The sequence below is a fragment of the Lampetra fluviatilis genome, chromosome 45 (genome assembly GCF_964198595.1).
Source record: "Lampetra fluviatilis chromosome 45, kcLamFluv1.1, whole genome shotgun sequence".
Classification (NCBI taxonomy): Eukaryota; Metazoa; Chordata; class Hyperoartia; order Petromyzontiformes; family Petromyzontidae; genus Lampetra; species Lampetra fluviatilis.
Window position 1 is genome coordinate 6,533,511 of NC_136319.1, and position 27,329 is coordinate 6,560,839.

The following is a 27,329-nucleotide window of genomic DNA, read 5'->3' on the forward strand; positions in this document are numbered from 1 at the left end:
GGCGAGGTAGTTAGCATCTCGTAGCCACCGCAGCGAGATGTAAAAACAAAATCACAGAGCAGCGACAACGAACAAGAAGCGAGCTGACTTCACCTTCAGCTAAATAATGAACACCACGAGACGCGCCCTGGAATGTTGCACGCGGCAGCCCGAACTCACCTGTGTAGACGTGGCGTCACATTCACACACACAGTGTCAAGGTTAAAGAGTCGCAATTGATATATTTCTACAAAAATCCCACGGTAACCATGAAAACAGTGAAGGTTTGTCCTATAGACTGGTTACACCCGCTTGGGTGAGGCTGTGTTTTTTCACTGTAAACCGCACCGTGTATATTCTTATTAAAGATTTAAAATCATAAGTAGGCTATCGCGACCAATATTATCCATAAAACGTGTTTTGGGGGTAGATCACGTAAATATAAAAGTGTCGTTAAACTCGCCACCACCCAACACAACCAATGAGTAAGGTTTGTCACGTAAACAAAAAAACATCCGGCTCGGGTGAGGCTGCGCGTTTTGCCCAGCAAACCACACAGCTGTCAGTTCGTATTCAAGGTTTATAAAAAAAAACGATTCCCCTAAACTAGGGGGGTCACCAACCAAAACAAGGAGAGACATTTTTTCTTATTTTTTACATTTCGGTAAGTAAAACAGACACCAACCAACTCATTATTTCAAGAGCCGCAATGCAACGTGGTGTGAGTACGAGAGACGTTGGTGGTCCTTGATGAATAAAAACGTGGTGTGACTACGAGAGACGGTGGTGGTCCTTGATAAATAAAAACGTCTCACAAAGCAGCGGTCCCTCAAAGAGCCGCACGCTGCTACGGAGCTGCAGGTTGCCGACCCCGTGCCCTGAACAAACTGGCGTGAGCGTCAAGTAATAATAATTTAGTTATTATAATGTAATAATTATAATTATTAAATTACAATTACTAAATTGTAATTATTTGATAATCAGAATTACAGTGGAAATTGATAATAAAAATGATTTAGCGATTTTTTTACATTTTTATCTATTAATAATTTAATAATTTAATAACAATCTTGATTTGAAGCTTTCGTGACTGCAAGAATCCATCCTCTTTGGTTCTTTCGATAAAGTCACGTAGGTATAAAATAAAATAAATCACGACGTTTCAGGCGCAACACAAGCGTCCGTCATCAGGTGGGAAAGCATGGTCTGCTGCTGAGGCAGACTGTTTTAGAAGGTTTGAAATTGGTGTGGCTCAAGGGTTAGTGATGTTAATGTGAGAAATTAGCATGTAACTGTAGAAAAGAAGGAAAGCTGCCTCCTCGACGAGGGCACGGAAGTGGCTATGTTAATGTGAGATATTAGCATGATGTTAATGTGAGAAATTAGCATGATGCAACCCAGCTTATATATATGCTCCAATCACGTGTGCTGTTTCATTCAGACGCTGTCGCCTCGACAGACCTGGTTTTCACCTGAGGACGGCTGCTTGCGTTGTGGCCGAAACGTCGTGAGAATTATTTTATTATGTTTTATTTTTATTATTTTATTACTTCCCTTCTACGTGACTTTACCGAAAGAACCAAGAAGATTAGCATGATGTTAATGTGAGAGATTAGCATGATGTTAATATGAGAAATTATAGGGGAGAGAAGTGGCTTTGTTAATGTGAGAGATTAGCATGATGTTAATGTGAGAAATTAGAGGGCACAGAAGTGGCTTTGTTAATGTGAGAGATTAGCATGTTACTGTAGAAAAGAAGGATAAGAAGAGCAGCTTTATCGACGAGGGAGTACAACCCAACGGGTGTAATCCGAAGGGCCTTTGGATATGAGAGTGCAATCCAAAAGACATGCGAGCATGAGAGTGCAATGCAACGGACATGTGAGCATGAGAGATCTAAGAGAGAGGTATAGAGAGACACAGAGAGTCGAAATAACAGCTGACATAGGCAGGTTGGATGGAAACATCACAGTCAGTTAAGATTTTACCTGGTTAATAACGTCCTTCCAATGATTGCTCAGTTTCTACCCATCATCTCAGTTGAAGTTGTGTCTGTGTTTATATATCTGGATGGCTTCATGCACAAATCTGAAGGTAGCTGGTAGGTTTGCAGAGTACCTCCGTTTTGGAAAAATTTATTTCGTGTAAGCCCACAGCGTTAAAACAATGATCGGCAATGGCAGAGGTATTTGTCCTACCATGTTTCAGATCTGCCTTGTGTTCACGGACGTGGTCCGAGACATGTCGTTTTGTTTCCCCAATGTAACTGCTGCCACAACCACAACTCAGTTTGTAGACACCAGGGTATTGCATGTCAGGAATCACATCTTTTACATATGGGATCCAATCACGGATTTTGTGTACTGTATTTAAACTAACCTGGATCTTGTGTTTGTTTAAGATTTTCGAAATCTTTTTGGTAACCCCTGCTATGTATGGTAAAGTGATGGTTTTGGTTGGATCCTCAGAAGGTTGTCTCCGCATGGCTGGGGAGACAGCTTTGCGGATTGTACGTTTCGATTTTTCGTTCATCCCGAGGGCTTGGTGTACGTGCTCCAACTCACTGGCTAGGTGGTGCTGGTCGGAGATGCAACGGGCCCTATGGTTTAGTGTTTTCATGAGGGAATTATTCTGGGCTGGATGGTGGTGGGAGTCAGGCTTTAGATAGGCATCCATGTGGGTGGCTTTCCTGTAGACTGAATGTCCCAACGAGCCATCAGGTCTCTTCTCGATCAAAACATCCAGGAATGGTAGCTTTCCATTTTTTCCACTTCCATGGTGAATTTGATAGACGGATGTGTGGAATTGATGTGGTTGAGAAATTGGTTCAGTGCTGGCAGGCCATGTGGCCAGATGACAAACGTGTCATCTACATATCTCTTCCACAAAGAAGGACGTAGGGTGGATGTCTGGATGGCATCTGTCTCAAAATTTTACATGAAAACATTCGCTACCACTGGCAATAAGGTGGAACCCATTGGTATACCCTCATTTTGCCTGTAGAATGTACCATTCCAGGTGAAGTATTTGTTGGTAAGACCGTGCCTTACCAAAGTTGGTACATCTGGATTCAGTCCTTGTTGGACCAAGTCTTCAATGATTGCAATGGTGTCAAGTACAGGTACATTGGTGAACAGAGAGACTACATCGAAACTGACAAGCAAATCATCCGGAGACAGTGAGATGTCCTTGATTAGAGAAACCAAGTGAGCTGAGTTAAGTACACCTGAGGTGGACTTGCCAGTTAAAGGAAGCAGAGTCTCAGACAGAAATCGGGCCAGTTTGTAGGTGGGTGAGTTAATCGTGGAGACGATAGGACGGAGCGGGGTACCTACTTTGTGGATTTTTGGAAGGCCATACAATCTGGAAGGTCTAGCAGCCGAAGGTTTTAGAGAGCTCTGCTTGGTCTGATCGATTTAGTGATGATATTGTTGGTTTTAGTAGCTAAGCAGTTGGTGGGATATAGCTGCCATCATGTACGTTGTTTTATCAATGATGACAGTGGTATTGCCTTTGTCGGCTGAGAGGACGACAATGTCATCTCTGTTTTTTATTTAGAGAGTTCAAAACGCTCGTCAAACACAAGATCCAGGGTCGTTTCAATACAGTACACAGAATCCGTGATTTAATCCCATCTTGATTTGGCGCTTTCGTGACTGCATGAATTACTCTTTGGTTCTTTCGGTAAAGTCATAGAAAGATAAAAGAATACATTTAATAATAGCATAAGATGTTTCGATTGCAACACAAGCAATCATAATCAGGTACAAATGAAAGAGAAAACAAACCTAGTAAACTTAGAAATATAATGCAATACAACACAGATAGTCGGCTAATATAACAGTCAACACCCTACCTGGTTGATTACGTTCTTCCAAAGATTGCTAAATTTAAGAGATAAAACACAGAACCGGAGACACATAGACAGACACATAAGCAGAGAGAGATAACACAGAGACACACAGAGAGAGACAAACACATAGGCACACAGAGAAACAACGCCTCTAAAACCGCATCCCAAGAAAAAAATCTTATTTTACAAATGACCATCAGAGATCACGAGGCACAGATTGAACACATTAAGTTGCTGTAGATTTGAAACAATTCCAAATTTAAAATTCTAAAACACAGATGCTGAACAAATAAATGGCAATGACTGCGACGAGTATAATTTTTAGGGTTAGACTACGTGATTATAAATGTGTCGTTAAAGCTGCCACCACCTGACACAGCCAATCAGTAAGGTTTGTCACTTAAATAAAAAGTGCCAATTAGTTACGACTTCAGCACACCGGTGGTGTATTGGAGAGTAAATCCACAACGATGACAATTCGAGTATGACGTATTGCTGGTGATTACAACCAGCTTCATCAGGCAATAGCCAGAATTGTCAAAAGGTAAATGCTGTGGGTTTACTCTCCAACACACAACCGGTGTGCTATAGTAACTAATCTGAATGTTCTGTTTAAGTGACAAACCGTAATTCATTGGCTGTGTCAGGTAGAGGCGGGTTAAACAACACTTTTATATTTACGCGATCTAACCCAAAATGAAAATAAATATTAAGGATAATATTGCTCGCGAAAGCCTACCTATAACAACGTGCAGTTTACGCTGAAAAAACCCAGCCTCACCCTATCTGGTGTAACCTGTCTGTGGGACAAACCATCACCGTGTTCATGGTTACCATGGGGTTTTGTATGAATATATCAATTGCGACTCTTACTCCCTGACACATTGTGTGTGAATGTAACGCCACGTCTACACAGGTGAGCAGGGCTGCCGCAGGGAACATTCCAGGGCGCGTCTCGTGGTGTTTATAATTTAACTGCAGGTGAAGTCAGGTTGTTTGCTTGTTCATCGTGGCTGCTCTGTGATTATTGTTTTACATCTAGCTGCAGTGGATCTGAGATGTTAACTACCTCGCCCGGTATACAGCAGGTCGCGGGTTCGATCCCGACCCTGATGCCTACTGTATATTTGTAGTCTGCATGTCTCTCTCTCATCATCATCACGGTGGCTAGGAGATGTTAACTACCTCGCCTGGTACACAAGAGGTCGTGGGTTCGATCCCGACCCTGATGCCTGCTGTATATTTGGAGTCTGCATGTCTCTCTCTCATCATCATCACGGTGGCTAGGAGATGTTAACTACCTCGCCTGGTACACAAGAGGTCGTGGGTTCGATCCCGACCCCGACGCCTGCTGTATATTTGGAGTCTGCATGTCTCTCTCTCATCATCACGGTGGCTAGGAGATGTTAACTACCTCGCCTGGTATACATGCGGTCGTGGGTTTGATCCCGACCCTGATGCCTGCTGCTGTATATTTGGAGTTTGCATGTCTCTCTCGCCGTGGTCCTGTGGATTTTTCTCTGCTCCCTCTGCTTTCCCCTCGACATTTTGAATCCACATCGCGCGTTTTGAGTTTTTGGCTGTGAAAATGTCCACGGGAAAAGCCACTTCGCTGGGCTTTCATTTGTGGCCAGGTCACCTTTGGGAAAAAGAGCTACGTAGCTCAGTGGACCTTACCTTGTGAAATTTATATTCATATTTTTTTATATAGAATCTGCCAAACTCAGCGAGTCCAGGATTTAAAATGTCAACATTTGACAATAATAGGTGATGAAGACTTGTTTACGTGATGATGATTTTAAACGATGAGCAAGATTTTTTTATGCATATTAGGAAAATGTACAGTGATAGTCATACCGATATTGAGCTTAGACGAACGCCGATGTTTGTTTAGCCAGAGGCTGTTCGCTGTGGTAATGCGTGAGGCCACCCACCCAGGGACCCAGCCACTCAACCGCACGCCCTCCCAGCCCCCCTTCCTCCAGCCCTCCCACACCGCCCGCTCGCCCACCCTTCACACCATCCCCCTGCCCATCTGTTTCCCCTCTCACCAAATAACCACTCCACTCGCTCACTCAATCTGCACCACCACCCACTCACTCGCTCGTACCTTCGATTAGCACGAGTGGCTATGTACACTGCGAAATAATTTCAACATACACACTCACCCAACCACTCACCCACACACTCACCCACACACCTCCGATTAGCATGGTTGACTACGTACGGTGTGAAAGAAGTTCAACATACATACAACCACCGTCCACCCAGAATAAAACGGTGTGGTTGGAATAAAAATACTAAAATATATATTGACAGATGAACAGAGGTCGCATGAAGCAAGTAGTTAAAATATTAGTTGATAAAGGTGGAAGACGATTACAGACTGCGAACCTTTAAAAAGGCCTTGCAAGAAAAAAATGGATAAAGACACAGATGGGAAAAAACAAGTTCACCTTTACATCAGAATGTTTGTACAAGGTGCGGTTCCATTGTGCAATGCACACAGCCTGACCCTAGCCGGTCAATCAGCCTGTGGGACAAACCATTATCGCTGTGTCCCTGGCTGCTGCTGCTGGGTTTTGTTTGTACAAATATTATATCACTTGAGACCAGTCAAAGCTATGTATGTTTGTTGGATTTCTTCCACACCGTACGTAGCCAACCGTGCTAATCGGAAGTGCAGGGGAAGGACAACAAACTAAACACAAAAATAAGTTTTAGCTCACAGTGCGTGACTGTAACGCCACGTCTACACAGGTGAGCCCAGCCACCGTGTGGAACATTCCAGGGCGTGTCTCGAGGTATTTATAACTTCACTGCAGGTGAAGTCAAGTTCATTTCCTTGTTCGTCTCCGCTGTGTGAGCTGCTGCAGCGATAGCTCCTCCGTGTGCCGCGGCGAGCGACTGAGTCCGAGTGAAGCCATGGGCCATGGCGAGCGCGTCTCCCAGTGATTGTGTCGACAGTGAGCTGAGCTGTCCCATCTGCCTGGGCACGTTTGACTGCCCCTCCACGCTGAGCTGCGGACACTCGTTCTGCCTCCGGTGTCTGGACGGTGCCTGGGAGACAGCGAGCAGCTTCAGCTGCCCGCAGTGCCGAGCGGCCTTCCCTGAGCGACCCCAGCTGAAGAGGAACGTGGCGCTCGCCAACCTGGTGGAGCAGCTCAGAGTTTGGAGAGAGGATGGCTGCAGTTGTCTTCTGTGATGGCTGTGGTGATGGGGAGACTCGTGCAGTGAAGACCTGCCTCAGGTGTGAAATGTCCCTGTGTGAGTCCCACTTGAAACCTCACCTGAACAACCAGAGATTGATGGACCACGTCCTGGTGGCTCCTATTGTCAACCTGGAGGAGCGAAACTGCCAGCAGCATGGAGACCCTTACAGGTTCTTCTGTAAGCAGGACGAGAGCCTCGTGTGCAGGGACTGCACCATCGCAGGAGACCACATAGGACATCGGGTCATCACGCTCAAGGATGAGCACGAGACACGTAAGGTGAGGCCCTCACGGAGTGAGAGCTACTCAGATACAGAAAAAAACTATACCTCAACTCGAGCTGATTAAAGCTGTCACTGGCCATAACAACATGGGAAGTAAATAATCAGTGTCATTGGGATTAGACACATTTCATGCAACGAACATCACCATGAGTTGATTCTCTCTCCACCGTCCCTTGCCCTTTTAGACTTTTTCAATCAGTCTGGGCTGACTTCCTGGCCATCACTGTTGAGGGCCCCGTGTGTAGTGGGGCTAAGAGGGAGTCGCTCAGAAAGTGGAGTCTCCTCTGGTGACTTCGTCTCGTACAGAGTGGAGTCGGAGAGGAGACACGAGCGGTGGAGGAGAAGAGGAAGAAGGCGGAGGTGTCCGTGGGACAGATGAAGGCCACTCGCAAGGACGTGCAGGTACGACGCGTGGACTTTGTTACCCTGTGACCTCCACCCTACTTGGAGTCTGTGACTCTCCCTGTGAGGACAACTTCATAGACTTAAGTAAACTTTGTTACTTTTGAATCAATGTGTAGTAACTGTGCAGGATTTTGAATTATTATTATCGCTATGGGTGCTTGAAATGTAAACAAATACAACGTTTATGGAAAAAAGGTCATATCTGGTGAGACTGCAAAACATTTCGCAGGATAACTCGAATGACCTGCAATAGGTGAGATAAAATAACACAGTATGGAGCAACAACTGTATTGAATTAGAAACTATACATTAAATGAGTGAACATGATAAAATGCGACTGGAAATAGTCGATTAAATGCTACAATAAACACAAGAGATGCGACTTCAAGAGCGTGTAGGGAATGCAGGAAAACACTTTAGCGCTCATGACACACATCCAACTGTCAAGCAGACACAACACAACGTAGAGTCAATGACTTTAAAATATTTTTAATTGAATGTGAACGAATCGTGATGTATTAGTGAATCACTCTTTCAGTGTTGTATATTTTCATGGCAAGGATAATCACGTGATTGCATCTACTTTTGATATGTCTTCAATGGTATTGCTCTGAGCCTGTTTGCATTGTCGCATGCATGAGTTTCTTCATTTATTCGTTTCTCAATCCACTTGTCCTGGTGAAGGTCGCGGCAGCAGAATATTGAGTAGGACGATCTAGACATCCCTTTCCCTGGTGACAGACTCTAGCACTTCCTGGGGAATTCCCAGGCATTCCTAGGCCAGCCGAGTGACATAGTCCCGCCAGCGTGTCCTGGGTCGGCCCCAGAGTCTTCAACCAGTGAAACATTCCCAGGAGAGTTCCAGGGGCAGTCTACCGGGTCACATCCTTACCAGGTGCCCAAACCACCTCAACTGGCTCCTCTCGATCTGGAGGAGCAGCGGGCTCACTCTGAGGCTTTTCCGGATTACCGAGCTTCTCACCCAAACACGGAAAGTGAGCCCAGCAACCCTGCGGAGAAACCTCATTTCGGTCCCTTGTACCCGCGATCTCATCCTTTCAGTCATTACCCAAAGCTCATAACAATAGGTGAATGTGGGAACATAGATCGACCTCTAAAGCAAGAGCTTTGTTCAAGAACTCAAGTCCCACTTCACTACCAGGGAACGGCACAGTGCCTGCAACACTTGGAAAGCCGCACTGATCCACCGGCCGATCTCCCGCTCCCACTTACCATCACTCGGGAAAGAAATCCCGAGGTACTTGAACTCCTCTAGTAAGGGCAGCTGTTCCCTCCTCACCTAGAGAGCACACTTCACCATCTCCTAGGAGTGAACCATGACCTTAGATTTGGTGCGTTGATCCTCATCACAGACGCTTCACATTCGGCATCAGACCGTTCAACTGCACGCTGGAGATCACAGACTGACGAGGAAAAGAGAATAACGTCATCTGCAAAAAGCACCTCCATGCCCCCGTACTGAATACTCTCCATATTTTGGCTGTGCCTTGATATCCTGTCCATGAATATCACAAACAGGAGTGGAGACAAGACGCACCCTGGGCGGAGTCCAACACCCAGTGTGAACAACTTTGATTTGGCACCAAGAATTTGGACACAGCTCTCACTCTGGGAATAGAGGGACTGGATAGCACACAAAAGCGGCTCTGGTACATCATACTCCCACAGCACCACCCACACGACATTGTAGGGAACACGGTCATATGCTTTCTCCAAGTTTATATAGCAAAGGTAGACTGGAGAAGCATAATTTCATGACCCTTCAAATATCTGTGAGAAGGAAAAGAGCTGGTCCATTGTTCCACGACCCTGACGAAATCCGTATTGTTCCTCCTGAACCTGAGGATCAACCAACTGGCCGGAGCCTCCTTTCCAGCACTCAAACATTGGCTTTACCTCTTTAGTTGGAGCACACCCTCTAGCCCCTTTTTTAAAAATGGGAACCACGACTCCAGTTTGCCTTCCATGCAACATTGAAGAGGCCTGTTAACCACAACACTCCTATACTGTCCAGCGCTTTCAACAACTCTGGGTGAATCTCGTCCACCCCAGCAGCTTTGCTGCTATGAAGGCCTTTGACCGCCGCAGTGACGTCCGAAGCCGTGATGGATCCCACCCCCCCAGCTGTTTCCATGGCTGCCTTCTGAGAGGAGGGCATGTTCACCAGATTGAGGAGCTCATCAAAATGTTCCTTACACCTCTTGGCTATCTGCTTAGTTGAGTTCAATGTTAGTGAGAACAGCCTGGGCCATGTCCCGTCGACGTAATGCGTCTAATGGTTTGCAAGAAGATCTTTGAGGCTGCCCAGTAGTCTCTCTCCATGGCCTCTCCAAGCGCCTCCCATGTCCGGGCTTTCACTTCAGTTATTGCTACCGCTGCCACCCTCTTGGCAAGCTGGTATCTCTCAATCGAGTTGGGAGGCCTTTTTCTGAGCATAGCTCGGAAAAAGTCTCTTTATTCAACTTGACAGCGTCCCTCACCACTAGTGCCCACCAGCAGGACCTACGTTTGCCACTTTCACAGGCACTAACTGCCTTCCAACAACAGCTTTTCACAGTCGCATCTACAATCGAGGTCATAAACATCGTCCACTCAGACGCAATGTCCATCACCTTCTCTGGAGTGAAGGAGTAGTTTTCCCAGAAGTGGAAGTTGAAATCTTTCTGCACTGGGTCTTCCACCAGACGTTTCCAGAAAACCTGCACTATTCGTTTGGGCATTCCCCATCTTTCTGGTCGGTGCCCCAAGCATCGGATCTAACTTACCACCAGGCGGTGATCAGTAGACAGCTCTGCCCATTTCTTCACCCGAATGTCCACAAAATATGTCTTCAGGTCCAATAATACAACTATAAAGTTAATCATTGACCTTCGGCCCAAGGTGCGCTGATACCAAGTACACATCAGCATCCTCATGTTCGAACATGGTGTTTGTTATTGACATTCCGTGACTATTGTAGAATCCCAGTAACATCTCACCGTTCGGGCTCAGATCAGGGGGGACATTCCCCCTAATCACGCCTCTCCAGGTATCTCCATATTTTCCCACGTGAGCATTGACATCGCCCAGTAAGACTATGGAGTCGGTAGGCGGCACGATTGAGCACTGTACCCATCATCTCCAAGAAGGCTGAATACTCTCAATTGCTGTTGGTACATATGCACAGACAACAGTCAGAGTTGTCCTTTCTGAGAGCCAGGTCTCATTGAGGCGACTCTCTCATCCACTGGGACAAACTCGAACTGAACAGCACCCAGCCGGGTGCTTGTGGGTATCCCCACTCCCACCCGAGGCCTTGTACCAGAAGTTTCTCTGGAATAGGAGAGCGACCACCCCCGATCGAGAAGTTTGCTTCCAGTGCCAATGCTGTGTGGGGAGGTGAGACCAACTACATCTAGACGGTACCTTTCCACCTCCTCCACCAGCACCGACTCCCCCTCCCCCCTAGTGACATTACATACCACGTCCTAATAGCGAGCGCCCATTTCCAAGGTCCAGTCTTTCTGAGACCATCCTTCTCCCGGCCATACTAGTGTAGAGGAGTAGTGTGGCGACGTGACGCCATGAGCGCAGTGAGGCGCGATGACGTCATGTCATGGGGAATACTTAAGGGGGGACCCCCCGTGACGAAAGCGGGGTCGTTGTGGGATGGTGATGGTCTGAAGGAGGTCTCTCCTGCTCGTGACCGGACAGTGTTGGCTAATCCCCCGTCCGAGTTCTACGAGTAGGAGAGCCGAAGATACTGCCAGGGGTAGGGCTCATAGAAGTCTGCAAGAGTCGGATAGGGTTACGTGAATTGCTGCTCTCCTCGGTCGGGCAGTGTTGGTTGAGCCCCTGTCCCAACCCGAGTGAGAAAGCCCTAGAGATAGCCGAGCTAGGGACAGATAGAGCCTGAGGTCTGAGTGAAGGACCGAGTATAGGGACACCTATCTCTGGTGTGGAGCGTTACCCTTTGTGTTTAATAAACCGGCGTAAGCCCTTACCAGGAAATCTGCCTCCGAGTCGTCATGCACTACGCAACACTAGCATCACACCCGCCCCTCACCTTTCGTCCTGAAGATGGTAGGCCCACAGGACAGCTCCACGTAGCCGGGTTACGTGGGTCTCCCACCCACTAGGCTCTTCTCGGCGAACACCACAACCGAGGCCTGGCTCTATGTGGTTGTCCTGGTATACCTTGTCTGGGTGAGGTTCTCTGATTTTGGTATTTTTTAACCACTCATAAAGTGATGTTTTTTGGACCATTATTTGTCTGGAACCTCCCCCCTTACCTGTTCACGAAGGGACAACCTACCAGGAACACAAGACTCCAGGCGACATAGGTCTGAGGGTCATTGGAACACACAAACCCCACCACCACGATAAGGTTACAAGTATCCAATGTCATGCAAATCCTACTGTAAAAGAGGGCATCAAGTCAGCTGGTGATAATGTACACAACATCTCCGTGTTGTGAAAAATATTAGAAATAAAAACAGATAAGCAGATAATAGGTTCCCATCAAATATCTACCTCTGTATAAAAATCATGAGAAATTGACACATCCCATCAGCCCCACGACGTGGGAGTGCATCATTTCAAAAGTATTGAATGAGTACAAGCAAGCTCTGGACTGGTTTCCACACCCAGTGTCTCAGTATCAGTCAGGTTTTCTGTAGTCAATGCTGGTGTGCTTCCCTATGTTTATAGGCAAGGACCTTCTCGTGAAGATATTGGTCGTAGTTCGATGCCAAATAATAATACACAACTCAACCATAATAATTTTATTTTTTGTGGAGAATATAACTAAGAAAATATATAAACGGATGATATTTTTTGCATTATAGATTTGTCTCTCCCCCTAAAATACATATTTCTAACATCCACAGTCTTCTGTGAGTGCATAGATATAGCAGCATTTATTCAGTATATGTGTAGGAAATAGAATGGATCACTACAGCGCATAGCGCGAGGTACAGTAGAATGAGGAATTGTGGGTGTAGCAGTCAGCACAGCAGGTAATGCCACTATGGGGCGTGGTGCTGGCTGCTGGCGGTGGGGGGCATGTGGGGACATGGCAACCCGGCTGGCTGGCGAAGCACGTGATGTGCGTTGGTGAGGGAGGTCGGGCAAAGGTGACCGAGGGGACACGGGGAGCATGGCCCAAGACCTTCTAGAGGGTTCCAGCAGGGGGCGTGACCGAGGGGGGAGCTAGGCCACGCTAAGGGGCATAAAAGGGAAGCCCTGAGGCTGAATCGGGGCTGTCTACAGGTGGAATAGAACCCGAGGTGCTCCGTCTCCGTCTCCGGCATCGTGGGTCAGACAGCATGTTGGCTGCTCTGACCCGTAAATAGTTATCCCGTATGTGAACAGTGTGTAAGATATAGTGTAGAATAAAATTGTTGCCTCATCAAATAGTGTCTCAGAAGTGACTCACTACATATTTCCCAAATATACACATCTCACTCACCATGCAACTCCACCATCATTACACTTCCACTTAGAGTTGACAACTACCCAGGTTTGACTTGGACAGCACAGCCATTGGCATCTGTGTTCAGGTGGCAGGAATTTATTTGTAACGAAATCTTGTGGAATTGTGTTGAAGTTTATTACAATATACTGCACAGCTTTGATAAATATAGGCTGACTGAAATATGTCCAGGTTTGGTCCGAGGAAAAGGAAGCTATCCTATGCTTACTGTCATGCGTAGTGATAGGGCCCTGAATATTAATTGTTACACAGAAATCTCATTTTTCCAGTTACCCAGTTAATTTGCAAGGGAAATCCTTGATGCATCAGCATAGAACAAAAACAATATTGAGTTGATAGCTGCGGAGGGACATTTGAAAAAAATGCGTAAGAGCTACGGGAGGAAAGAAAACATTAAAAACAAACATTAACAATATTAACAAAATAAACAAAAGGCGTATTGTACCAAAAAAGGGTTCATTAATGGTTAGAGAACAGATGAGTGCGAGGTGAAGTAAACATAATTGCATGCATGCCAATCGTGCTAATCAGAGGTGCGGGGTTCAGACAACTAAACACAAAAAGCAGTTCTATAGAAATTAGTTTTCAATCTAGATGATGAAAAATGCATAGCTCCAGTGGCTTCCTAATGTAATAATCCTTCTGGAGACGGCTTCGGAATCAGTCCTTTTATTTCCACTCCACGATACACTTTGCTCACTCACTCTCCGTTGCTGGCAGACAACAGAGAGAGGACAGACTACGCACTCAGTCTCCGCCGCGCACGTGGCACCCAGAGCCCCCGTCCGTGCGTGACCCTGCTCTCGTTAGTTTCAGTCTGCTCCCGATCGTTCCCTCTCACTCGCTCTTAATACCTTCGTCACGTGGTTCTCCCAGCCAATCATTGATGGACAGCTTCGACCATTCCCGATGGTTCCCTGTCAATCCCGGGACCACGCCCCTCATCCGGCTCCCCATTAGCTGGGGCCCCGAATGGCTAGGCCAATCACTCCTGATGACCTGTCGTGATCACGCCCGGGCCATGGTCCCTATCTCAACCCTTATTGGCTACAAGCAGGACCGGCAAGCCAATCCCCACGTGAACCCTTTATGGCTGTTATTACATCACCCCCCCCCCCCGGTGAAAAAATTTAGCCGTCTCGGCTGGGAAAAGGGTGAAGAACCAATTCTGCAATGTGTTATTAGGGCACCAAGGTGCGTTTAACAATTTGAGGGTGAACCGGCGTTCCCACGCCTAACAACATTTAAAACAGTCACCCATAATAAAAAAAATCACAACATACATTAGGGCGCCCCTGCAGCGCAGTAACGACAGGGAATCAGCGAACCGATCAAACGTTAACGAAACGGAAGAGATTTCGACCGCGTACGCGACGCGGGACCCTCTCCGCTCCCAGCGCAAGGTCGCTTCGCTTCCGGATGGACAGGAGGTGGCAGGCTCGAAGAAGAAGTCGGTTGTTGGTGCTTGGTCACGTCCAGGGCGGGCCCCGTTGGAGGGGGGGCAGCGGGGGCTTCCTCAGCCCTCAGAACCTGTTCATCTGCAGGAGGCACAACACAGTCCCCCCTGGGATCAACGGGCGTGTCAAGCGGCGTAGTCGGCCCAGCAGAACCCGGCAGGTCAGCTATTGGGGATGAAAGACCGACACGCGCGTCAACATAGGGTTTAAGTCGCGAGGAATGAACATACCACCGACGTTTTCCGTATTGAACGCGGATACTTTGAGAGTTCCGAACCTCTATGAGCGTCACCGGCCCCCGCCATGGCCTGTGCAGTTTAGGGGATGTGCCCGCCGGGACCTGGGGGCAGTGGAGCCACGCCAGGTCTCCTACTGACCAAGGCATGCGAGTATGCGATCGACGCGCGTACCGTTCGTTCCTTGCCTGAGCACGGGCCGTCGCACACCGGGCAGCCTCTCGCGCCTCCGTCACTCGCTCAAGCGAGTCACGCACGTGGCACCCAGAGCCCCCGTCCGCGCGTGACCCTGCTCTCGTTAGTTTCAGTCTGCTCCCGATCGTTCCCTCTCACTCGCTCTTAATACCTTCGTCACGTGGTTCTCCCAGCCAATCATTGATGGACAGCTTCGACCATTCCCGATGGTTCCCTGTCAATCCCGGGACCACGCCCCTCATCCGGCTCCCCATTAGCTGGGGCCCCGAATGGCTAGGCCAATCACTCCTGATGACCTGTCGTGATCACGCCCGGGCCATGGTCCCTATCTCAACCCTTATTGGCTACAAGCAGGACCGGCAAGCCAATCCCCACGTGAACCCTTTATGGCTGTTTTTACACTAATATTGGAAGGAAGAATGTTCCAGACGGCCGCAGAAGTGCACCTGAAAGCGTGCGATGCAGTAGCCGTCTTTGTTCGATCGAGTGAATAAAAACACATAACGGAAATGCAAAAATAACAGCAAAAAGGTTGGGTCCAGGTACAGCAGCTGAAAGTGTGAAGTCCTGAGCTAGAGTGATTTTAAACAATGGAGGGAGGGAAAAGTGGCCAGCCTATGCTGAGAGGCATGGACATTCCAGTAATGTGAGGTAATTTTAATAACAGGTAATTTTAGTAAGTAATTAGCAGTTATTTTCTCCATATTTGTGCATAAAATATCTCAGTTGTATTGAACAATGTTTTTTGTATGTTTTTGGTAAGTACATTTGTTTTAGGAATGCATCTTAGGCCATATAATGGGACCGTATGGAAAATTATGTTTCGATTTACAATTGAATAGTTTCACTTAATGTTGTGATTATTTCCGCAGAGGAATCCAATTTAACGTTTTTATCTTACTTACCATATTATAAATGTGAAGGAACTATATACTTAAAGTTATCGACCTGTTCAATGAGATGTGAGTACAGAGACATAATGTGGTGGTAGGGCAAACTAGTGGAGTAGCCAGAAAACAACGTGACTTTGGTATTTATAGCATGGAATATGAATTGATAGCATCCATCACACACCCTTGCAGGATTGCATGGTCCAGACCAAGGCTCGTATCACAGGCGAGTTCAACCGCATGAGGGCGATGATGGATGAGGACGAGAAGACGGCTCTGGACCGCGTGGACGTGAAGGGGCGCGAGCTGCTGTCCCAGATCGAAGAGAACATCGCTCATTACAAGCACGAGATCAACGAGCTCCAGGCAGCAGCCACGCGCCTGCGCACTCTGCAGGAGGAGAGGGACTCGCTCACGTTCCTGCAGGTAGAGCTCTTGCGGAGCCAGGGAAGTACTCGACTTACGAACACAACTCGTTCCCAGGCATGTTCGTAAGTCCAACCATTCATAAGTCGGAACACAACAATGTACTCTTTAAATGCCCATACAGTCGATAAAGTAACATAAATATAAAAAAAAATCCGTGTTATTTTCACTTACCTTGAGTCCTGATCCTCTTTTTCTTGTTGAAAGAGGTGCAATGAGTTATTACAATTGAATACAAACACACGGGGCACAAAAGCACACACACAAAAGACAAAGACACGCAAATAGACACCCACACGGACACTACAGAGACACACACACAAGGCACGCGTGCACACACTCCAACAGACTATGAAGGTGGCACCTCACATAAGAGGGTGAGTGGGCATCACCTCACCTGACCACCATTGACCACTGTTGCCTCCGCAGTGGTGATGTTTACACACTGAAAAGTAAATCAGTTGAAGCTGAGTCGACCTAGGGGAGGCCCAGGACCCATTCAGATAATCGTCACTGGTGTTGGTCGTGAGTGGGAATCGAACTCGTGTCGCTGGGTTGGTAACGCAGCGCGCTTACCATTGCACGACCACTCCCCCCACACTAATTTGTACACGCACGCACATACAAGCGCCGGCGCACACATGCACAAACACTCACTGCCAGCACGAGGCTGACTCATTACATCTCGCGGAGGATTGCTCTGCTGAAAAAACATTGTTCCATGATTAAGTTCACATTTTACGTCAATGTAACAAAAATATTAAATTCATGGAAGCTGGTTTGTAAGTCGGGTGTTCATAAGCCGAAAACTGCCTGTACATTTACCAAGGTGACACATGCGAGGTATCACTAAGAACAGATAAACGCAACTTGCATTGTCAATACAATCTATGGCCCATGCGATCTGAAATTAAAGGTGGAACAAGTCCACCAACGTGAATTTCCAGTTAACATATATTAATTACTGCTATATTTCCAAATAATAAATACTTTATTAACACATAAATTCCTCGAGTTAATTATTGGCTGGTAATTTATATAGACGTTGCCACTACAATATCTAACCACATGGTCCTGTAAGAGACAGATTTTATTTACTTACCGCTAGATTTAGTTTATTCATGTAACAAAATGTCGACCAACCAAGAGTAATACTGAAACAGAAGAGCTTTTAACATCAGGAAAGCCACAGGAATTCGTTTTTTATCAGTCTCGGAAAGTTTAAACCGATCCGACGATTGTCTGCTTCAACAAGTGTTCACCCTCCATAGATGTTTTTTTGGGTTAGATCGCTTAAATATAAATGTCGTTAAACCCGCCACCATCCGACACAACCAATTAGATTTGTCACGTAAACATAACATGCCAATTTCGTTACTAGTTCAGCACACCGGAGTGTTGTAGAGTAAACCAAAAACATTTACAATTGGAGTACGATGTTTTGCCAGTAATTACAACCAGCCTCATCAGGTCACCGTCAAAATTGTGGAGAAATTCTTCTGTTTTGGTCTTAGAGGAATAAATGTGATGTCTTCACTGTGAACCAATCAGGTGCAAAGCCCAGAGTGGGAGAGGTGAGTTAATGTATGCATATAAATGACAATAGATCTCTATTATTAGTTGGGTTATTCAGTTAATCAAGACACAATGTACGTACGTTATAGTATGTACATTACCGACTTTTGGGCCAAAAAATCGTATCAAAGGTGGGCTTTTCTGAGGTTTTTGGGCCCGAAAATCGTCCCAAAAATGCTAGACAAAGATAACGCAATGCTCTGGGTGTAAGTCACCCTCGCAGTGGATAATTATTTCCAATTTTGGTTCACAATCACTGCCACTCGATGTCGAGTACCACGTACACCTCATTGCCCGTGGCAATGGTTTGAGAGGCCACACCTTGCTGATGAGAACCATCGAGTCCAAACGAGTCCACGGCTTTGTCTTGATTACAACCAACAACACTGGGATACACAAATGGCTGAGTGCAGCTCAGCTCATCGCCTCTACCAATCACCGTGTGGTTAATGTGGCTGGAGGTAAACTGATTCGCGTCCCCTGTCCTGTGTCTGACTCCTGCAGGTTCACCTGAAGGAGACAAACCGGTAGGGACACATGAACTCGCACAGATGTATACACGGGGTGACGCCTTGTGTGGGACATGGGCTGCGTGATGATGACGAGTGTAATATCGCTGTGTGTAATGATGCTGTATAAGGCACTGGCAGTGATGATGCTGTGTGATGATGTTGTGTGGGATGCTGCATATGATGATGCTATGTGTGATGAAGCTGTGTGTGATGATGAGCTGCGTGTGATGATGATGCTGTGAGTGTTGATGCTGTGTGTGATGATGCTGTGTAAGACACGGGCTGTGTGAGTCACTGCTGGTTCTGATCTTACAGGAGAGAGGCTCAGAAGGGATCTCCACCCTCATCTACCAGCAAAACAGATATCCCATCTATCAGCGCCCTGCAGGGAGCTGTGGTCAACTTGCTGGCATTCATGTGTGAGTTCCACGGACTCTTACCACCTGTGTGTGTGTGTTATTGCGTGTGTAATTGTGCTTGTGCAAGTATGTTGTGGAGCGGTAGTGCAGTGGTTAGTGCGCTGCGCTATGAACCTGGCGTCCCGAGTGTTATTCCTGCTCAAGGCCAACACCAGTGATGGATCATCTGAACCGGTCCTGGGCCTCCCCTAGGTCGACTCAGCCTCAATTGAGTACCTGGTGCAGTGTGTAAACATCACCACTGGGAAGACAAAGGCGGCCTGACATGGGGCTGGCCACTTACGCCCTGGTGTGCCATGCAGGCCTTCACAGGTGCTTGCTAACAGCACTTGCCCCAAAAGTTTGTTGAGTATATACGGGGGCATCTTTGTCTTTGTAAAGTGTATAGATCTACATTGAACTTCTTTCACACCAACCGTGCTAATCGGAGGTGTATGGATGAGAGTGAGTACGGATGTCCAGTGAAGATGGGATGGTTTGTGCACTGAGCTACAAACATCGTCACCAACAGGCTATTCACAGCCATGGCTAACATCAGTGGTGAGTGGATTCAGAACAAATTTTGGAGCCCTCCTAGGTACATTCAGCTTTAACGAGTACCTAGTACATTTTGTAAACATCACCACTGCAGACACAAAGGCTGCCTGTAGGATTTGTACGGTTCAATGATAAAAATGCGATATCCAGAATCACACATTTAGGATGCATAGGGTTTCGTGTTAATGCCTAAAGCTCCAAGACACAAAGGCACGTTGACGATTCTGTGTTACAATTCAGAGGTTAATCAGACAGCCAGTCAAGGGCTTGACCTTAGTTGACCATCTAAATCATTACCTAGCCAAAAAGGTAAATTACTAAAAAAACATATATCAATATACCTACACATTAAAATATAGCACATACACAAATGGGTGCAAACAACTATTACATGAGCTCTATTAACACTACACGTGTGTATAATTGAGTGAGGATGCTATTGCTATACTGCGTGTGAGTCTGACACACACCTTCTTAGGTTTTTTCGGTAAAGTCACGTAGAAAGTAAAATAAAGAAGAAGATGATTCCTTGCAGTCACGAAAGCTTCAAATCTGACACACACGCGCTATGGCTAAGATGTTTAGCATTCATTATTAGTGCATGAGGCAACAAGATACAGACATCTTGAGGATTCTTAGGGTTGAGTGTTACAGCCTGAAGCTCTCAGATTCAAAGGCAACTTTAGGTTATACTGGTAGGAACGAAGTGGACCAGCCTACAATAGATTATTTCGTCCGTCCGTCCGTCCAATGTCCGATTACGTGTAGCAACATCGCCCCCTACTGAAAACACTTGGCATGACCATACAAAAACCTTTAGACTCTGTGAGGCTTTCCTGGCTAAACAAGTGTAACATTCCCTTATAATTCCCTCAGATAGCTTTTAATTAAAACATTTACATTAATAAGGCTTTCCTGGCTAAACACGTGTAACATTCCCTTATAATTCCCTGAGATAGCTTTTAATTAAAACGTTGAAATTAAATAAAAAAAACTCACAGCACCCTAAAGCCTACAGCTAGGCCTAAAGCCTAGAACTAGGCCTCAAAGGCTCCCTTCGTATTGTACCCCCGCGTGTGTGCAAGGGAGTTAATGTTTAACAATGTTACATTCCCTGATGCTTTTAAATAGAAAAATTCAAATTTAAAGCTTTTACATAAATAATAAAAACATTTAAATTTAAAATTAACTCACGGCGGCCTAAAGCCTACAGCTAGGCCTAAAGCCTAGAACTAGGCGTCGAACTCTCCCTTCGTATCGTACCCCCGCGTGTGTGAAAGGGAGTTATGTTTAACAATGTTACATTCCCTCATGTTTTTCAATAGAACAGGGGCGGTTTCTTCATTAGGGCGATTGGGCGACGCACCACCAATGTCATTCAACCACAGAGTCACGCTAGCTGTCACTGTCAGCCTCTGGATATAGTCCAATCAGCGTCATGTCACGTTCTGTGGAGTACCGCCTCTTTTTGGGCGATTTCACTACGGCTGAGAATCGCCCCGAGTGGCCCCATAGACTTACATTCAAAGATGTTTTTTTTCGAACGGGGGCGCTGCAATGCCTTCTCTATGGCTTCCGGGAGGGCATGCACTAACGTGCTTACGTCATCATACGTGCTAACGTCATCATACGTAAGCACGTTTCATCCAACAATATAATTTATCGCCACCTAGTGGAATCTTTAATAAAATAAACTTGAGTGGTTTGTTTTAATAGTGAGTATATAAACAAACAAGATGTATTGTAAGAGTCACTTTATTTTTCATTAATATTAAAGAAGTGAAGTTGCCTTTACATGCTTAAGCTGTTAATTTATTCATTGCATGGGTGGACCTTATCAATCATCCAGACATTTGCCCCCCCTGAGAGATTTTGCAGGAGCCGCCACTGCAATAGAAACATTTACATTTAAAGCTTTTACATAAATAATTAAAACATTTTAATTAAAAATTAACTCACAGCGGCCTAACGCCTACAGCTAGGCCTAAAGCCGAGAACAAGGCCTCACACTCTCCCTTCCTATCGTCCGATTCGGTGTAGCAACATCGCCCACTACTGAAAACACTTGGCAGGACCCTACAAAAACCTTTAGACTCAGTGGGGCTTTCCTGGCTAAACAAGTGTAATAATACATTATGTTTATATTCTTTGGTTATTCGTTCCTACCAGCCCACCCCGCAGGGTCCTGTTATTAGACAGCCAGGCCAAGGCATAAGCAGAGTTGCCCGTGTAAATCACTACACGGGCAACAACAAGTTAGTTACAAAAGAAAACGTATCACCATGGTGATACGTTGATATAGACAGATATCCCTCGTATGGCCTTAACAGACTGTTGGGGCAAGTGCTGTTAGCGAGCTCCAATGAAGGGGTGGGTGGCCAGCACCACGCCCGACCGCCTTTGTCTCCCTAGTGGCGATATTTAAACACCACAGTCATCACTACACTATCACACACACACGAGTGTACATCACTACACTATCACACACACACACGAGTGTAAATCACTACACCATCACACACACACGAGTGTACATCACAACACTATCACACACACACGAGTGTACATCACTACACCATCACACACACACGAGTGTACATCACTACACTATCACACACACACACACTAGTGTACATCACTACACTATCACACACACACACACTAGTGTACATCACTACACTATCACACTTACACACGAGTGTACATCACTACACTATCTCACACACACACACACGAGTGTACATCACTACACCATCACACACACACACACGAGTGTACATCACTACACCATCACACACACACACGAGTGTACATCACTACACTAGCACACACACACACTAGTGTACATCACTACACTATCACACACACACACACTAGTGTACATCACTACACCATCACACACACACGAGTGTACATCACTACACTATCACACACACACACACTAGTGTACATCACTACACTATCACACACACACACGAGTGTACATCACTACACTATCACACTTACACACGAGTGTACATCACTACACTATCTCACACACACACACGAGTGTACATCACTACACTATCACACACACACACGAGTGTACATCACTACACTATCACACTTACACACGAGTGTACATCACTACACTATCTCACACACACACACGAGTGTACATCACTAAACTATCACACACACACGAGTGTACATCACTACACTATCACACACACGCACACGAGTGTACATCACTAAACTATCACACACACACGAGTGTACATCACTACACTATCTCACACACACACACGAGTGTACATCACTAAACTATCACACACACACGAGTGTACATCACTACACTATCACACACACACGAGTGTACATCACTACACTAACACAGACACGAGTGTACATCACTACACTATCACACACAAACACACGTGTACATCACTACACTATCTCACACACACACGAGTGTACGTCACTAAACAATCACACACACACGAGTATACATCACTACACTATCACACACACACACACACGAGTGTACATCACTACACTATCACACACACGAGTGTATATCACTATACTATCACACACACGTGGGTACATCACTACACTATCACACACACACACAAAGTGTACATGACTACACTATCACACACATACGAGTGTACATCACTACACTATCACACACAGTGTACATCGCTACACTATCACATACACACAATGTGCATCGCTACACTATCACACACACACACACACGAGTGTACATCACTACACTATCACACACACACGAGTGTACATCACTACACTATCACACACACACACACACGAGTGTACATCACTACACTATCACACACACACACGACTGTACATCACTACACTATCACACACACACACACGAGTGTACATCACTACACTATCACACACACACACACGAGTGTACATCACTACACTATCACACACACAGTGTACATCACTACACTATCACACACACACGCGAGTGTACATCACTACACTATCACACACACACACACGAGTGTACATCACTACACTATCTCACACACACATGAGTGTACATCACTACACTATCACACACACACACACGAGTGTACATCACTACACTATCACACACACACGAGTGTACATCACTACACTATCACAAACACACGAGCGTACATCACTACACTATCATACACAAACACGCACGAGTGTACATCACTACACTATCACACACACACACGAGTGTATATGACTACACTATCACACACACACACACACGAGTGTACATCACTACCCTCACACAAACACACGAGTGTACATCACTACACTATCTCACACACACACGAGTGTACATCACTACACCATCACACACACACACACGAGTGTACATCACTACACTATCACACACACACACGAGTGTACATCACTACCCTCACACAAACACACGAGTGTACATCACTACACTATCACACACACACACGAGTGTACATCACTACACCATCACACACGCACACACACGAGTGTACATCACTACACTAACACACACGAGTGTACATCACTACACTATCACACACACACGAGTGTACATCACTCCACTATCACACACACACACGAGTGTACATCACTACACTATCACACACACACACACTAGTGTACATCACTACACTATCACACACACACACACACTAGTGTACATCACTACACTATCTCACACACACACACACGAGTGTACATCACTACACTATCTCACACACACACACACGAGTGTACATCACTACACTAACACAGACACGAGTGTACATCACTACACTATCACACACAAACACGAGTGTACATCACTAAACTATCACACATACACGAGTATACATCACAACACTATCACACACACACACACACGAGTGTACATCACTACACTATCTCACACACACACACACGAGTGTACATCACTACACTAACACAGACACGAGTGTACATCACTACACTATCTCACACACACACGAGTGTACGTCACTAAACTATCACACATACACGAGTATACATCACAACACTATCACACACACACACACGAGTGTACATCACTACACTATCACACACACACACACGAGTGTACATCACTACACTATCACACACACACGAGTGTACATCACTACACTATCACAAACACACGAGCGTACATCACTACACTATCATACACACACACGCACGAGTGTACATCACTACACTATCACACACACACACGAGTGTATATGACTACACTATCACACACACACACGAGTGTACATCACTACCCTCACACAAACACACGAGTGTACATCACTACACTATCACACACACACACACGAGTGTACATCACTACACTAACACACACGAGTGTGCATCACTACACTATCACACACACACGAGTGTACATCACTCCACTATCACACACACACACACGAGTGTACATCACTACACTATCACACCCACCTCGTGTGCCGTGCCGGCCTTCACAGGTGCTCACCAACACCACTTGTTGCCCCTACAGCCTGTGAAAGGTGACACACGGGAGATGTTTGTGTTTGTTGTACACACACAGAGACGCTGCGGCGGTGTTGATATCCACGCCGCTGCTGCTGTGATTCACTGCCTCCCACGGGCACTAACCGCACTGTGGGGCTGAACGATGAATCGATTTCAAATCGAAGTCGCAATTAGAAACAATGCGATTAGCAAATCGCAAAGGCTGCGATTTTTGAAAAGTCCTATTACTTTCTTATTGGAATATTTTATTTTTTATTATTAGAACTTTATTTATTTAACTTAACAATTAATTCTAGATTGGAAGCTTTCGTGACTGCAAGGATTCATACTCTTAGGTTGTTTCGGTAAAGTCACGTTGGTAAAATATAATAATAAAATAATAATAAATGAAAATAACTCAATTCAATCACGACGTTTCGAAGGCAACACAAGTCTCCGTCTTCACGTGGGACCGTCACAGCTAAATTTACTGTATCACTTTATTTTATTATTATTATTATTTTATTTAATTAATATTAGTAAATTTTATTATTTTTTTACCATTATTAGTTAATACTATGTTATTTTATAATAATTTAGCAATCATTATTTTATTATTAAAAATATGTTATTAGTATTTTATTATTACTTTATCAATATTAATTTTTCATTATTTTATTTTAATATTATTGTATTTTTTATTTTATTACTATTATTTTATTAGTATTTTATTATTTTATTATTATTTTGGCGCTATTATATCAATAGTAGTTTATTTTATTATAATTACTATTTTATGACTATTTTATTATTATTATTTTATATTGTTATTATTTTACCTACGTCACTTTACCGAAAAAACGTAACAATTGCTCTATGTTTGATCGTTCTATTTCAATTAAAACATTTTAATAAATACATGTTGCAAGCAATTAATATATTTTAAGTTTTCAGCCTTGCATTAGAATATATAGAGCAGTTCACATTTTGATGGTATCATCACATGTTTTACATCTATTACACAGTGAATATTGAACTGAAGCTCGACTTTAAAAATGTAGATGGCGGGGCAGACAAACGCACCGCTGTACTGTACTTCTGTGCTCTCGCCAGCTGCGCCGCCTGACTTCGCCAACGCGCGGTGACCGGCGTGGTGAAGTATGGTCAAATATCCCCCGTGACCCCCACGGTGTAGGGAGGCCCTCATCCAGCAGTGGATTGACAAAGTGCCCGTTACATGTCATCACACCGACAGCTGCGCATTACAACGTTGTATAACAATGCTCATTATGAATTGCTCTATTGCAGTGTACGTGCGTGTTAGTGCACGAGTGCTGTTGTTATAGTGGTGCTGTTGTTACACGCCTACTCTGATTATCGTTACTGCAGACGGACGCTCACCGACTGTGGACCCAAACTCGGCCTACAACAAACTCCAGATTTCCTCGGACCTCAGGACGGTGACGTGGACCGCTGTCTCCCAGGGTCGCCCTGATCACCCACACCGCTTTGATGGCTGGTCACAAGCTCTGTGCTCCGTGAGCTTCTCGTCGGGTCAGCACTACTGGGAGGTGGACGTGGGGGGTGCGGTGGGGGGCTGTGAGGTTGGAGTCGCGTACGGGACGATCGCACGGAAAGGGCGTGGTAAAGAGTGCAGGCTGGGAGAGAACGACTCATCCTGGGTTTTTCGGAAAAGTGGCAACAGCTGCTACGTGCGTCATGGTGGTGTAGTGACCTCAGTGCCGGTGAGGGATCCTCCCCGGAGAGTCGGGTGTCACCTGCACTGGGAGGCGGGGCTGCTGTCGTTTTACCGCGCTGACTCCATGGAGCTGCTGCACTCCGTCCACCACTCGTTTAGTCAACCGCTCTACCCCGCACTGAGTGTGTGGGGTGTTGATGGTAGCTCAGTGAGGATTCTGGATCTGAGTCGTGCGTCCTGAGACCACGGAGTGTGAGCAGCGTAGAGAAACGGGCACAACGCACAGACTCGCGTACACAAAGACACAGATCCCCCGTGTAGCCTTCACAGGCTGTTGGGGCAAGTGCTGTTAGCGAGCACCTATGGGGCCGTCCATAAATGACGTCACGCACGTAGGGGGGGGGTCAGACATTTGTGACGATGGGGGGGGGGGGGGGTTGAGAAATGTGACGTCACGTCAAAATGCGCAAATTTAAATAAATTTCGACAACACGTTCTACTTAATTAAATAGACTTTTTTTTATAAATGTTTTCTCCTACAACATCAGAGTGCAGCGCCACATTAAATACGCACTACAATGACAATAGTTTAAAGCTATTTGAGGCATGTTTTATTTTTGGGGGGGGGCAGAGCTTTGTGACGTCATATTTGAGGGGGGGGGTCTGACTTTGTGT

General features: G+C 45.7%; 1 pseudogene; it reads left to right on the top strand.

Annotated features, from left to right (window-relative positions):
• The first annotated feature begins 6,764 nt into the window (after positions 1-6,764).
• LOC144947551 (E3 ubiquitin-protein ligase TRIM11-like) lies at positions 6,765-27,037 on the top strand (annotated as a pseudogene).
• Positions 27,038-27,329: the final 292 nt, after the last annotated feature.